The sequence below is a fragment of the Nerophis lumbriciformis genome, linkage group LG06 (assembly GCF_033978685.3).
Source record: "Nerophis lumbriciformis linkage group LG06, RoL_Nlum_v2.1, whole genome shotgun sequence".
In the NCBI taxonomy this organism is placed as follows: domain Eukaryota; kingdom Metazoa; phylum Chordata; class Actinopteri; order Syngnathiformes; family Syngnathidae; genus Nerophis; species Nerophis lumbriciformis.
This window is the reverse complement of record NC_084553.2, coordinates 52,118,017-52,134,635: the sequence shown is the minus strand read 5'-3', so window position 1 is coordinate 52,134,635 and position 16,619 is coordinate 52,118,017. Positions and strand designations below refer to the sequence as shown.

Genomic DNA, 16,619 nt, shown 5'->3' with positions numbered 1-16,619 from the left:
AGATGGGTTAATAGCAATCTTTAGTTGAAAATGTCAACAAAAGCTTTTACAATGTCTGATCATTGCCATTTGAAATGATCCTGACAATATTGCACACTCCACCTACATACAATTGTGATCAAAAGTTTACATACACTTGTAAAGAACATATTGTCATGGCTGTCTTGAGTTTCCAATAATTTCTACAATTCTTATTTTTTGTGATAGAGTGATTGGAGCACATACTTGTTGGTCACAAAAAACATTCATGAAGTTTGGTTCTTGTATGAATTTATTATGGGTCTACTGAAAATGTGACCAAATCTGCTGGGTCAAAAGTATACATACAGCAATGTAATCCTCCTTTAAATAAGCCTCATAACTTTTTTATTGTCCCATTTACTCTCTGTAAAGCACCAGTTCCATTGGCAGCAAAACAGGCCCAGCGCATAATACTACCACCACCATGCTTGACAGTAGGAATGGTGTTCCTGGGATTAAAGGCCTCACCTTTTCTCCTCCAAACATATTGCTGGGTATTGTGGCCAAACAGCTCAATGTTTGTTTCATCTGACATCACATGGATAAAGATAAAATATTCTGGAGGAAATGTATGTGGTCAAAAAGGAGGATTACCTCCAAATTCTTCAGCACAACCTAAAATCATCAGCCCGGAGGTTGGGTCTTGGGCGCAGTTGGATGTTCCAACAGGACAATGACCCCAAACACACGTCAAAAGTGGTAAAGAAATGGCTAAATCAGGCTAGAATTAAGGTTTTAGAATGGCCTTCCCAAAGTCCTGATTTAAACATGTGGACAATGCTGAAGAAACAAGTACATGTCAGAAAACCAACACATTTGGCTGAACTCCACCAATTTTGTGAAGAGGAGTGGTCAATAATTCAACCAGAAGCTTGTGGATGGCTACCAAAAGTGCCTTATTGCAGTGAAACTTGCCAAGGGACATGTAACCAAATATTAACATTGCTGTATGTATACTTTTGACTCAGCAGATATGGTCACATTTTCAGTAGACCCATAATAAATTCATAAAAGAACCAAACTTCATGAATGTTTTTTGTAACCAACAAGTATCTGCTCCAATCACTCTATCACAAAACAATAAGAATTGTAGAAATGATTGGAAACTCAAGACAGCCATGACATTATGTTCTTTACAAGGGTATGTAAACTTTTTACCACGACTGTAAGTGAATGAAGCACATACTTAGTCAACAGTCATACATGTCGCACTAAGGGTGACCGTATGAACAACGCCAATACTGTCATAAACATGCGCCATGTAGGGAAACCACACTAAACAACAATAACAAAAACGCATTTCAGGAGAATCTTTGCACCGCAACACAACATAAACACAACAGAACAAATCCCCAGAATTCCCTGCAGCGCCAAGTCTTCCGGGACGCTACAATGTCAACTGTAGAATCAATGTTTTTCCGGATGAAATCTTGGTTTACAGACGTACTTGCCCAGGTCATGTCCTGTCTTGTTTTTGTTGTATTTATTCCCTGTGTTTAGTATGTATTTATGTTGACAGCTCTTCTTCTGTCTTTTTTTTTTTTTTACCTTTCTCGTTATTGGAAGTGCTGATTAATCGCACCTGCCTCTGATTAAAGATCAGGGGTGCTCACATGCTCCTAATCACTAATGAGATAGCTTTATATACTGGTGTCAAGCTGCCTAAGGTTGCAGGACTATTGTCATTTGGTTCTATTGGTTTATTATGCTAGCTTCACGCTACGACCTTGGCTCTTGTCATGCTATGCTATGTTTTGCCCTGAGCTCCGCGTACGCCTCCCTGCGGCACGTTGTTTTTGTATTTTGCTCTGACTCGAAAGGATTAAAAGACTTGAAAAGACTGCTTCCTGCCTGTCTTTCTGCATCCTGGGAGCACGACCATCGCTACAATGCAACCCGAACATAACAATACTGTTGTCTGGTACAGGGTCAAACCGTCATCATCATAAAAACATGTTTAACTGTCCTGGCAGTGTTTAAGTAGCATGTTAAAACTATTAACTGTCAGTAAGTGTAAGGAAATAAACACAAAAACTATAGAGGGTGATTAAAAAAGAATACGCCAAAATCATCACGCATTTATTCAGTTCTAAAGCATCGTAATAAACCAGCTGGGTCGGCAACCCAAAATGTTGAAAGAGCCATATTGGACCAAAAATACAAAAACAAATTTGTCTGGAGCCGCAAAAAATTAAAAGCCATATTTCATACAGACAGTGTGTCATGAGATATAAATTGAATTAAGAGGATTTAAAGGAAACTAAATGAGCTCAAATATACCTACAAATGAGGCATAATGATGCAATTTGTACATACAGGTAAAAGCCAGTAAATTAGAATATTTTGAAAAACTTGATTTATTTCAGTAATTGCATTCAAAAGGTGTAACTTGTACATTATATTTATTCATTGCACACAGACTGATGCATTCAAATGTTTATTTCATTTAATTTTGATGATTTGAAGTGGCAACAAATGAAAATCCAAAATTCTGTGTGTCACAAAATTAGAATATTGTGTAAGGCTAATACAAAAAAGGGATTTTTAGAAATGTTGGCCAACTGAAAAGTATGAAAATGAAAAATATGAGCATGTACAATACTCAATACTTGGTTGGAGCTCCTTTTGCCTCAATTACTGCGTTAATGCGGCGTGGCATGGAGTCGATGAGTTTCTGGCACTGCTCAGGTGTTATGAGAGCCCAGGTTGCTCTGATAGTGGCCTTCAACTCTTCTGCGTTTTTGGGTCTGGCATTCTGCATCTTCCTTTTCACAATACCCCACAGATTTTCTATGGGGCTAAGGTCAGGGGAGTTGGCGGGCCAATTTAGAACAGAAATACCATGGTCCGTAAACCAGGCACGGGTAGATTTTGCGCTGTGTGCAGGCGCCAAGTCCTGTTGGAACTTGAAATCTCCATCTCCATAGAGCAGGTCAGCAGCAGGAAGCATGAAGTGCTCTAAAACTTGCTGGTAGACGGCTGCGTTGACCCTGGATCTCAGGAAACAGAGTGGACCGACACCAGCAGATGACATGGCACCCCAAACCATCACCCAACAATGCAAATTTTGCATTTCCTTTGGAAATCGAGGTCCCAGAGTCTGGAGGAAGACAGGAGAGGCACAGGATCCACGTTGCCTGAAGTCTAGTGTAAAGTTTCCACCATCAGTGATGGTTTGGGGTGCCATGTCATCTGCTGGTGTCGGTCCACTCTGTTTCCTGAGATCCAGGGTCAACGCAGCCGTCTACCAGCAAGTTTTAGAGCACTTCATGCTTCCTGCTGCTGACCTGCTCTATGGAGATGGAGATTTCAAGTTCCAACAGGACTTGGCGCCTGCACACAGCGCAAAATCTACCCGTGCCTGGTTTACGGACCATGGTATTTCTGTTCTAAATTGGCCCGCCAACTCCCCTGACCTTAGCCCCATAGAAAATCTGTGGGGTATTGTGAAAAGGAAGATGCAGAATGCCAGACCCAAAAACGCGGAAGAGTTGAAGGCCACTATCAGAGCAACCTGGGCTCTCATAACACCTGAGCAGTGCCAGAAACTCATCGACTCCATGCCACGCCGCATTAACGCAGTAATTGAGGCAAAAGGAGCTCCAACCAAGTATTGAGTATTGTACATGCTCATATTTTTCATTTTCATACTTTTCAGTTGGCCAACATTTCTAAAAATCCCTTTTTTGTATTAGCCTTAAGTAATATTCTAATTTTGTGACACACGGAATTTTGGATTTTCATTTGTTGCCACTTCAAATCATCAAAATTAAATGAAATAAACATTTGAATGCATCAGTCTGTGTGCAATGAATAAATATAATGTACAAGTTACACCTTTTGAATGCAATTACTGAAATAAATCAAGTTTTTCAAAATATTCTAATTTACTGGCTTTTACCTGTATAGCTAGCCTAAATAGCATGTTAGCATCGATTAGCTTGCAGTCATGCAGTGACCAAATATGTCTGATTAGCACTCCACACAAGTCAATAACATCAACAAAACTCACCTTTGTGCATTCATGCACAACGTTTAAAGTTTGGTGGACAAAATGAGACAGAAAAAGAAGTGGCATAAAACACGTCCTAGAAAGTCGGAGAAAGTTATACATGTAAACAAACTACGGTGAGTTCAAGGACCGCCAAAATTAGTAGGACAAAACGGTGCTTGCCAAATACTCGAATCAGTGAAGCATGTTTAATATAAACAGTGTGCTTTATAACAATTAGGGAGGTTTGTGTTATGGTTGTCCTCCTACAGAAACCATATTTAAACAAAAAATTTATTTTTTTCCCCTCATCTTTTTCTATTTTTCATACATTTTTTAAAAAGTTCCAGAGAGCCACTAGGGCGGCGCTAAAGAGCCGCATGCGGCTCTAGAGCCGCGGGTTGCCGACCCCTAACAATGGTCATTTGATACAGGAGTTATCCAAGTTTTATCGTGTTACAATTTCACCGTTGTGGTCACGTAATCCTTTCGGCGCCGTTTGATTGTAGAAAGACCACGCGTTCATTTACCCTCAAAATGACGAATAAAAGCAGCAATCAACACAGTGGATCGCGACATCCTTATATGAACATTCTCCAATCGTCTTGATGTTGTCCGTGCCGCTAGTGGTGGCCATATTGAGCATTCGTAAAGCATGAAATAAACACTCGGATTTATGTACAACACACGTGTTCAAGCTAAGTTGTCAATTGTTTTTCATTTTTGAAATATCAAGTGATAATTTTGGCGTATTCTTTTTGAATCACCCTGTATAATCACTGTGTAAACATTATCTTAAATTTAAAAAAAACGAATAAGAACGGCTTAAAAAGTGTGCAATGCCAACGGAAAAATGTTTAAACATGAACTTTTGCGAGAGGGACAAGCGGTAAAAAACGGATGGCTTGGAAGGAAGCGTAAAAATAAGTATGATACAATAATTAACCATTCAAACACACTGGCATTGATAGAAAGTGACATTAGCATCTAACTAGCGGAAAAAAAGTGTGTCTCTTCATTTATCATATCTTTCTAGTAGCTGGTCGAGTTAGCGTTAGCAGCTAATGTTAGCAGACTCCAGTCAAAAGTGCACCAAGCGCTATATGGAGCACATAGCCAAGTTGGTAGCTAGCGCGAGCGACTAAAGTTGGTAGTCAACTTCACTATCTATACTTCATTTTCTCTACCTAAATTGGCTCCATGTATTTATAGCAGGCCTGCCAAGTTTCAGAAAACAACAAGAGTGGGACTTTAGTGGCATTGTGCATTTGGAATAAAATGTGGCCTTTTTTAACACCAATTTGGCCTGTTTTGAGGTTGAGTTGATTCAGCTAAAAAAATGGTTTGATATCAATAAGTTATCATTAAATGATAAGAAAACTAAATTTATGGTGTTTATAAATAAATAAATAATAAGTGGTGCAAGAACAAATTGTGAAGTAAAATTAAAATTAAATCAAGTGGAAATTGATAGAGTATATGAAACTAAATTCTTGGGAATAATAATTGATCATTAATTATGTTGGAAACCGCATATTGAATATATAAAGTGAAAAATATCCAAATCCATTGCCATTCTTTATAAAGTAAAACACATGCTGAATAAGAAATGTCTGCATATGTTATATTATTCTTGTATTTTTCCATATTTAACATAGTGTGTTGAAGTTTGGGGAAATGTTTATAGAACAAACATAGACCCAATAATTAAACTTAAAAAACGGGTAATTAGAATAATACACAAAGCGTTCTACTATGAACATATCAATCCATTATTTATAAGTTCTAATGTGTTAAAATTTTCAGGTATTGTGTTTTTAAAAACAATGGAAATTATGTTTCGAGTAAAGAACAACAGCCTTCCATTTTGTATTCTTAGGTTATTCCAATTAAGAGGAGAAAACCATGATTTACGAGGGGTATTGATTTTTGAAATAGGTAAAGCAAGAACGAATATTAAATACAAATGTATTTCAGTTTTAGGAGTTAAATGGTGGAACAAGCTCAGTGATGAGTTGAAGACATGTATTTCTTTGTTAAGGTTTAAGAAAACATTGAAAGGTGAGATAATTGAAAATTATAAAATAAAGTAACAATTACTTTCATCCCATTGATTTTGATTTTTTTTTTTTTTAACATTGATGTTCCAGGTAATCTTATTTTCAGTGAAGGTATAGGATAGGCAAATATAAGCTTTGGCTTCAGCCTATTCCTTTTTCGGTCATGCTTTTTCTTTTCTTTTCTTTTCCTTTTGTGTGTAAATGTGTATGATTGTTATACTGTATATGTATAGTCTGTACTCTTAAACTGGTCACACAAAATGGTTAATGGTTGATGGTTGATTATATGACCGAAATAAACATTTCATTCATTCATTCATGTATACTTAAGACCGATGTTCTCACCTCCTAGTGCTAGTCTTAATTAACCAAAAAATTACAAATTGAAATCATCCCCACTGTTTTCTCTCATTCTCTGTCTCTGAGTTCTCAGTTTGTAACTCTTGTACATTTCCATCCTCACTGTCCTCTGTCTTTTCTGATCTCTCCTTATCTTCCAATGCTGCCAACTCCTCAGTAAGGAAAGTAGCTATTGCCTGTCATAAAAGCAGCTAGAACTTGCATATTTAAATACAAAGGACGCTGTAGGAGAGCGGAAACGAGTAAGTCAAAAAAAAATGCAAATTATGATTAAAATTGTAAATACATGTTCTTCTCTTCATTCTTAGTTTAGCTGTATTTTTTTTGTTCTGAATTGTTCAATGTGACAAAAGACTTAATGGTTGTGATAATCACAAACTAATGAAATCTATTGACTGGCTCATTAACATGAACGATAGGTTTGTTTTTATTTGAAGCATGGGTGTGCATCTCCTCTCTGCTCGGACTGGAATGGAACTTTATTGTCATTGCACTTACAAGTACAACAAAATGTGTTTTTAGTACGAGCGGTCAAAGAGAAGACATTCAGAAGACAGGGATCAGGCTCGTTGAGGACATCTGAGTGATAAGTGTTTTCATACCTCCAAAAAAGCGTTACTAGATTTGTTGCTAGTCACGTTTCTGAAAGAAAGTCAGAAAGAGGAGTTGAAAAGGTACGAGATTTTGCAAGAGTTGACAAAACTGCGCTGAGGTGTGTGTGAAAAATGATGACGACAAGCCCGCCTCACGCTGCTTCTGATTGGTATACATTGCGCGGTGCCTTCCATGTTTGGCTAGATTTAGGCACAGAAATGTATGAATTGGTCTTGATGATTATTTCGGTCAATCAGTTACTTGAACCACGACATGTCGGGTGGAAAAAAGTTTATTACTATGAGTAGTGATTGGGGAAATATAAGTGTGAGAAATGTCAAGTGTGGTGTGAGAATGGTTTAAATTGCATGATTTTCACGCTCAGACCGTGAGGCTTGGTAGCTCTGTTATAACTAACTAACTAACAGTATCTGTCCATCTAGCAGGTAGCCTAATTACCGTTAGCAACTAAGTTAGTGGTCAACTTCACTGTCTTTACTTCTTGTAAAGAAGTAAAGACAGCAAATGACATGGCACCCCAAACCATCACCCAACCATGCAAATTTTGCATTTCCTTTGGAAATCGAGGTCCCAGAGTCTAGAGGAAGACAGGAGAGGCACAGGATCCACGTTGCCTGAAGTCTAGTGTAAAGTTTCCACCATCAGTGATGGTTTGGGGTGCCATGTCATCTGCTGGTGTCGGTCCACTCTGTTTCCTGAGATCCAGGGTCAACGCAGCCGTCTACCAGCAAGTTTTAGAGCACTTCATGCTTCCTGCTGCTGACCTGCTCTATGGAGATGGAGATTTCAAGTTCCAACAGGACTTGGCGCCTGCACACAGCGCAAAATCTACCCGTGCCTGGTTTACGGACCATGGTATTTATGTTCTAAATTGGCCCGCCAACTCCCCTGACCTTAGCCCCATAGAAAATCTGTGGGGTATTGTGAAAAGGAAGATGCAGAATGCCAGACCCAAAAACGCAGAAGAGTTGAAGGCCACTATCAGAGCAACCTGGGCTCTCATAACACCTGAGCAGTGCCAGAAACTCATCGACTCCATGCCACGCCGCATTAACGCAGTAATTGAGGCAAAAGGAGCTCCAACCAAGTATTGAGTATTGTACATGCTCATATTTTTCATTTTCATACTTTTCAGTTGGCCAACATTTCTAAAAATCCCTTTTTTGTATTAGCCTTAAGTAATATTCTAATTTTGTGACACACGGAATTTTGGATTTTCATTTGTTGCCACTTCAAATCATCAAAATTAAATGAAATAAACATTTGAATGCATCAGTCTGTGTGCAATGAATAAATATAATGTACAAGTTACACCTTTTGAATGCAATTACTGAAATAAATCAAGTTTTTCAAAATATTCTAATTTACTGGCTTTTACCTGTATATAGTCGAGATTTCTGTGGTTTATCCGTTATACAGTGCTCAATACCATACAGACCTGGGCAATTATTTAGACACGGGGCCCACATTGAAAGAAAAAAATGTGTCGGTGTGTATAATATAAATAAATATATAAATATATATATATATATATATATCGAGATTTCTGTGGTTTATCCGTTACACAGTGCTCAATACCGGGGTAGAGCGGAATATACGTTAAGGAAACCTGCGAAAGGCTTGTAGGGATGATGTAGCCTCTGTGTTTTTTCCTGATATATATATATATATATATATATATATATATATATATATATATATATATATATATATATATATATATATATATATATATATATAGATATATATATATATATATATATATATATATATATATATATATATATATATATATATATATATATATATATACAGTATACTGTCAGGCTTGTCCCTGACAGTTTGACTGTGTTTTAGTTTTTTCTCTGTGTTTGTCTTAGTTTCCTGTCAGCGCTTTTATTTTGTCTTCATTTCCTGAGTGTCTCCCTGAGTGCTGCTTCCCCTCAGCTGTGGCTGATTGGCACCTGGCCACACCTGGTGTCAATCAGCCAGCTACTATTTAAACCTGCCTTCTCCTCCAGTCATTGCTGGATCATTGTCGTTCCTACCTGTCGTGTCGTTGTTTGCTGTATGCTGTCGTTGCTACCTGTGTGCGTTAAGCTTTCCCTGGATCCTGACTCCTGTTCCTGGTTTCTGGTTCGTGTTTTCCTTTTCTTATTTTTGAACATTAAAACCATGTTTTCTCGTACAATGCCTTCCGCCTTCTCTGCATCTTGGGGTTCGGCACCTACAAACTCTGACAGTATACACAGTACAGGCCAAAAGTTTGGACACACCTTCTCATTTCAATGCATTTTCTTTATTTTCTTGACTATTTACATTGCAGATTGTCACTGAAGGCATTAAAACTATGACACCTGTGAAGTGAAAACCATTTCAGGTGACTACCTCTTGAAGCTCATCGAGAGAATGCCAAGAGTGTGCAAAACAGAGCGAAGGGAGGCTATTTTGAAGAAACTAGAATATAAAACAGGTTTTCAGTTATTTCACCTTTTTTTTGTTAAGTACATAACTCCACATGTGTTCATTCATAGTTTTGATGCCTTCAGTGACAATCTACAATGTAAATAGTCATGAAAATAAAGAAAACACATTGAATGAGAAGGTGTGTCCAAACATTTGGTCTGTACTGTATGTATATATATATGTATGTGTGCTTGGGTCCCTTTTGTCAGAAACAAAAATCTGGCAATAATGACTGATAGAATGCCAAAAAAAAACCGTTATAACAGACTACCTCAAAAAACGGAATGGCATTTTTTTTTTTTTTTTACTGAATGAGACACTGAAGAACAGCAACATATGAACGTCGCTCCTCTTTTACTTCCCAGACCATCTCCTCGATCAACGTATTTTACAATGAAGTGGAACGCAACAAAAATGCAACAAACACGGCGAAATATGAACGCAAAGGGTAAAAAACACCTACAATCTGTTATAATATCACTTTTCTGCAGAACATTGATCTAAAAATCAGCTTCACTAGGAGCACCCTCGAGGGAAGAAAGACTCAGTCAGAACCTGCGTAAAGATGAAGAAAAAAAGAGCAGACCTGGCTATCAAAAACAGGAGAAAAACAAGGTAAGGCGCTAATATTCTATTTTGCCTCCTCTTTTATAGATATGACAAATACATGTAATTAAGTGATCAAAAGAATCAGTTTAATTAATGTCTTTATCCACATTGCTTGTGTGGGGAAATGGACTCCGACATCACACCAAGAGGCGAACATATAGGTTACAAGTACAGTTAGTTATGTACCTATTACTCAAAAACTGATTGATATTATGGATAATGTCTTCCAGACTTATTTTCAGAAGCAAAAAATACATAAAGAGAACTTGTCATCTGGACGCTGTGGGTCCTTTAATCTAAGTCAGGGGTGTCAAACTCAATTTAGCTCAGGGGCCACATTAAAGAAAATATATTCCCGAGTGGGCCTGACTGGTAAAATCATTGCATGATAACTTAAAAATAAAGACAACTTCAGATTGTTTTCTTTGTTTAAAAATAGAACAAGCACAACCTGAAAATATACAAATGATAATGTTGTTGTTTGTTTTGTTTTTTCACATGTATATGTTGCAGTTAATAGTGTTCTATCTTCCTTTGTTGTTATTTCTACTTCCTGAATAAATTATTTAATAATGTTCATCAGTGAAATAGGTGGAATTGAGTCTGACAGAGTTTTAAAATGCTCCCATTGGTGTTCATTTTTAATCCTTCAGAAGATGGAATTAATAATATCAATTATTATTATTATTTACCCATTTTCCTCAACTGATGTACTAACATCATGTGGTTTATTCTGTACATATGTAGCATCATCTACAGCAGTGGTCCCCAACCACCGGGCCGCACAAGAAATACATTTTTAAATTTTTAAATTTTTAAATTTTTAAATTTTTAAATTTTTAAATTTTTAAATTTTTAAATTTTTAATTTTTAATTTAAAAAAATAAATAAATCAACATAAAAAACACCCGGTGCCAGTCCGTGGACCGATTGGTACCAGGCCGCAACCGCACAAGAAATTTAAAAAAAATTAAAACTATTTTTAAAAAGTTTATTTTTTTTATTTTTTATTAAATTAAATCAACATAAAAAACACAATATATATATTATATATCAATATAAATCAGTACAGTCTGCAGGGATACAGTCCGTAAGCACACATGATTGTATTTCTTTATGACAAAAAAAAATTAAATAAAATACAATTTAAAAAAATACCATAACCCCCCTCATTCGCACAAAAGGTTTGTTTCTTTCTGTTATTAATATTTCTGGTTCCTACTTTATATATCAATATAGATCAATACAGTCTGCAGGGATACAGTCCGTAAGCGTGCATGATTGTATTTTTTTTATGACCAAAATAAATAAATAATAAAAAATAAATAAGTAAATAAAAAATAAAAAAATACCATTGGTCGCCCCCCGCCCCCCGGTCTTTTTTCAAGCGTTGACCGGTCCGCAGCTACAAAAAGGTTGGGGACCACTGATCTACAGTACATCAAAACTTGTGAATTTGGGCTTATTTCATTAATCACACATTAAGTTGAAGGGGGATACAAATTATTTCACCATATTTATGTGCACCCAGATAATGTGTCCCCAGTCCTCTATCGTAACATAGCTCCAACCCCCTAGTGACAGGGGACACAAATAATTGCTATTGTGACATTCAGTGAACACATTTAAAACAGCAGTTTCACTCATTCAAAAATTTCAGCTTGTTTTTATACTTTGCAAACTCATCTCGCGGCCCTTACGTTTGACACCCCTGATCTAAGTATTGATGTTCTGATTCAGACAGTATGTAATATTACCAGCTACAAATGCCTGCTGCACATTACAGAAACTGAAACTGGAAGGAAATGTGAGGCATTTATAACAGCTTCCATTTCGCTAGGAAGACGATCATATGTGTACTGGACCAGAAAAGTGACTTTTTTCCAAAACCAAGCTGTTCCCACTAAGTCGGAAGCACACACACGTCCAAAAGTGTCTTGGGTAAGATGAACAACTGTTTTCTCGAGCGTCTAAAAACACTTCGGATCCTGTTGTGTGTCTTACTCCCGGGTTAATGGCCGCATACTGTCACGTCATTTCCGCGCTCATCATCCTCGCCATTAGTCACTTGGCGTACGTCGTAACCTTTATGCTGCTGATTAACCCCGAGGGCTCGGGAGGAGGTGGGAAAGAAAAAGTTCCCAAAGACAAGAAATCACTTTCACAGACAGAACCAGTCTGGTCCAGCTCAGTGCACAGCCTGTAAATGTTTCCCTTTGATTCGCATACAAGACAATAAATTAAGGGTCGTTCATCAAAGTAGCTTTGTTGCCGCCTGACAAAAGCCACTTTATGCATAAATTACGACGCCGGAGAAAAAAATACCTTGAGCGTTTGAAGTTGACAGGTAGGGATTTACATACACAGGCAGAGCGATCCGTGTAGTAAATATGGTTTGCATTTTAAAGCATTAGTTTGACGCGTTTGTACTTGCATGTTCAGTCTGTGATAAACAGAGATATGGAATGAGCTACATCGATAAATATGCTTCGGACATCATATTTCTATTTCCATTATTTCCTAAGGGGGCAATTGTATTATTTATTACCTGAAGTGTATTAACCATACACAGGTCCTTTAAATAGCTTCACACATGTATTCCTCATGACAAAAAAATGGCAGTTTCCAAAAACGTATTTATGAAATACTGTATATACATATAGTTGACATGTATGAATATATGTATGTATATATATATATATATATATATATATATATATATATATATATATATATATATATATATATAGTACAGGCCAAAAGTTTGGACACACCTTGGACATACAGTCCCAACCCCATCGATAGAGCAAGACATTCCACTAATCAACCCTGATAAGGCACACCTGTGAAGTGAAAACCATTTCAGGTGACAACCCCTTGAAGCTCATTGAGAGAATGCCAAGAGTGTGCAATGCAGTAATCAGAGGAAAGGGTGGCTATTTTGAAGAAACTAGAATATAAAACAATGTTTTCAGTTAATTCACCTTTTTTTGGAAAGTACACAACTCCATATGTGTTCATTCATAGTTATATATATATACACACATATACACATATATATGTTTATTTATATACACCATACATATATATATATATATATATATATATATATATATATATATATATATATATGTATGGTGTATATAAATATACATATATATGTGTATATGTATATATATATATATATATATATATATATATATATATATATATATATATGTATGTATGGTGTATATAAATAAACATATATATGTGTATATGTGTGTGTAGATATATATATATATATATATATATATATATATATATATATATATATCGCATCGCAATGTCCTTAAGAAAAGACCCCAATATTTGTACACAAATGCAATTTTATTGTCAGAACGGCATTTAGGAAACCTTTTTCAACATTTTATTCGAATGCATGTATTTTGGAGTGAAATTTGCCAGCAAGCACACCAGTCAGGGTTTCCTCACTCATTGTTGCACTGACGTACGCACTGATCTGATTACTGACCGTATAGCGGTTAAGGTAACGGAGCTTGTATAGTTAAAATAAATTGCATGATTATATATATATATATGATTTTATATATATATATATATATATATATATATATATATGTATATATATATATATATATATATATATATCTATCCATCCATTTTCTACCGCTTTTCCCCTATATATATATATATATATATATATATATATATATATATATATATATATATATATATATATATATATATATATATGTATATGTATATGTATATGTATATATATATATATATATATCCATCCGTTCATTTTCTACCGCATTTCCCCTATATATAAACATATATGTATATATATATATATATATATATATATATACATATCCATCCGTTCATTTTCTACCGCTTGTCCCTATATAAGCATATATATATCATCCATCCATCCATTTTCTACCGCTTGCCCCTATATATATATATATATATATATATATATATAGTATATATATACACTGCATATATATATATAGATTTTTTTAAATATATATATATATATATATATATATATATATATATATCAGTCAAATCCTAATTTAATTAAAAAAAATACATATACAGCATTCCCACACACCAACAAAGACGCACATGTATCATTTCAGTCACAGTAAACAGTAAAAATGAACAAATTGAAATGTTCACCATCTTAACACAAGTAATCTGATACAGTAGTAATGTAACTATGATTGAAGGATCAAAGAAAAAGTGTGTTTTCTAAAGACTCAAAACATCCCCAAGATCTCTTAAGGGACCTTTGGCGGCATGTGTGAACCCCCCGCCGCCCCTCCAACATGTGTCTCGCCTGGACCAAGTGCTCATAAGCAACTTCTTGAGAAATGCACACCCACTTGAGAAAGACAAAAAAGCCGGCCTAACGCTGCCATTCGCCGGCTGACCTCTCGACGCGACCCCTCGCCTGTTTGCTGACATTTCTGCGATGGAGGCACTTGAACGGAGAAATGAAGGGAGGGCGGGGAGGTAGGAGGGCGGGGTGTCGGTTGTATGCGGCGTTCTGATGGATGAGGTCTTCTCCTGTTACATTTAGAGAGAACACAGCTGTGAGGAGCTGTTAAGTACACGCAAACAAGCCGTCTGCCACAGACGAGCCTGCCGGGCACCCGGCCCCACATCCCACTTGTACCACTCTGACACATGATCACAGCCAGACAATACATGTGGGAGCACAGCCCGCTACGCTCAAAAGTGGGAAATATTTCCGAGCAGAACAAAAAACAGCACCCCCCCCCCCCCCTTTTTCCCGCCGCCTCTCTCAATACCGCCGGGACCCCACTTGGTATTATAATTCATCTTGTTTCCCTTTGTCTCGCGTGTTTGTGTGGGGAGGGAAGAAGAAGAAGAGTGAAGGCAGCGAAGGGCGCTTTGGTGGTTTAGTGACAAGGAAATAGGTTAGGAGTGAGGAGACGCGGAGAAGAACATCTGCTCGTGTCACACTTTGTCTAATGTCTTCTGAAAAGGCACGGCTGTCCTTTGCTGTGTGGAGGCGAAAATGTTCTCAGCCGTATGCTGATTGGCGGAATTAATGTGTTCTGAAGTAAAGGATACTTTGCCGCGGGGCTCCCCCTACAGATGTGGAGTGGAGTTGACTTTTCACTTCAGTGAATGCAACTCACGGCCAAAAATGTGGTGGTTCTGCTCCGTACCAAGGTCAGCGTTGTTCTCTATTCAATATTTTAGGTGGCAAAGCAGACAATATACAGTTGTGGTCAAAAGTTGACAGACACTTCAATCAATCAATCAATGTTTATTTATATAGCCCTGAATCACAAGTGTCTCAAAGGGCTGCACAAGCCACAACGACATCCTCGGTACAGAGCCCACATAAGAGCAAGGAAAAACTCACCCCAGTGGGACGTCGATGTGAATGACTATGAGAAACCTTGGAGAGGACCGCATATGTGGGTAACCCCCCCAACCCCTCAAGGGGAGACCGAATGCAATGGATGTCGAGTGGGTCTGACATAATATTGCGAGAGTCCAGTCCATAGTGGATCCAACATAATAGTAAGAGTCCAATCCATAGTCGGGTCAGCAGCGCAGAGATGTCCCCAACCGATGCACAGGCGAGCGGTCCACCCCGGGTCCCGACTCTGGACAGCCAGCACTTCATTCATGGCCACCGGACCTGTGTGTCTCCCCCTCCACAAGGGAGAGGGGAGCAGAGGAGAAAGGAAAACGGCAGATCAACTGGTCTAAAAAAGGGGGATTATTTAAAGGCTAGAGTATATAAATGAGTTTTAAGATGGGACTTAAATGCTTCTACTGAGGTAGCATCTCTAACTGTTACCGGGAGGGCATTCCATAGTACTTGAGCCCGAATAGAAAACGCTCTATAGCCCGCAGACTTGTTTTGGGCTCTGGGAATCACTAATAAGCCGGAGTTCTTTGAACGCAGATTTCTTGCCGGGACATATGGTACAATGCAATCAGCAAGATAGGATGGAGCTAGACCGTGTAGTATTTTATACGTAAGTAGTAAAACTTTAAAGTCACATCTTAAGTGCACAGGTGAGCCAGTATAGGCCTAATATGATCAAACTTTCTTGTTCTTGTCAAAAGTCTAGCAGCTTCTTGTAAAGAACATAATGTCATGGCTGTCTTGAGTTTCCAATAATTTCTGCAACTCTTATTTTTTTTTTTGTGATAGAGTGATTGGAGCACATAATTGTTGGCCACAAAAATCATTCATGAAGTTTGGTTCTTTTATGAATTTATTATGGGTCTACTGAAAATGTGACCGAATCTGCTGGGTCAAAAGTATACATACAGAAATATTTATACCATGAATTGATTAACGTGGACCCCGACTTAAACAAGTTGAAAAACTTATTCGGGTGTTACCATTTAGTGGTCAATTGTACGGATTATGTACTGTACTGTGCAATCTACTAATAAAAGTTTCAATCAATCAATGTTAATATTTGGTTACA

The 16,619-nt window shown here is 37.2% G+C and overlaps 1 long non-coding RNA gene across 1 annotated transcript; it reads left to right on the top strand.

Annotated features, from left to right (window-relative positions):
* Window positions 1-8,886: 8,886 nt before the first annotated feature.
* LOC133608363 (uncharacterized) lies at window positions 8,887-10,129 on the top strand. The gene is made up of 3 exons (XR_012050497.1): window positions 8,887-9,183; window positions 9,879-9,961; window positions 10,034-10,129. It is a non-coding gene; the product is annotated as an uncharacterized lncRNA (long non-coding RNA).
* The last annotated feature ends 6,490 nt before the right edge of the window (window positions 10,130-16,619 follow it).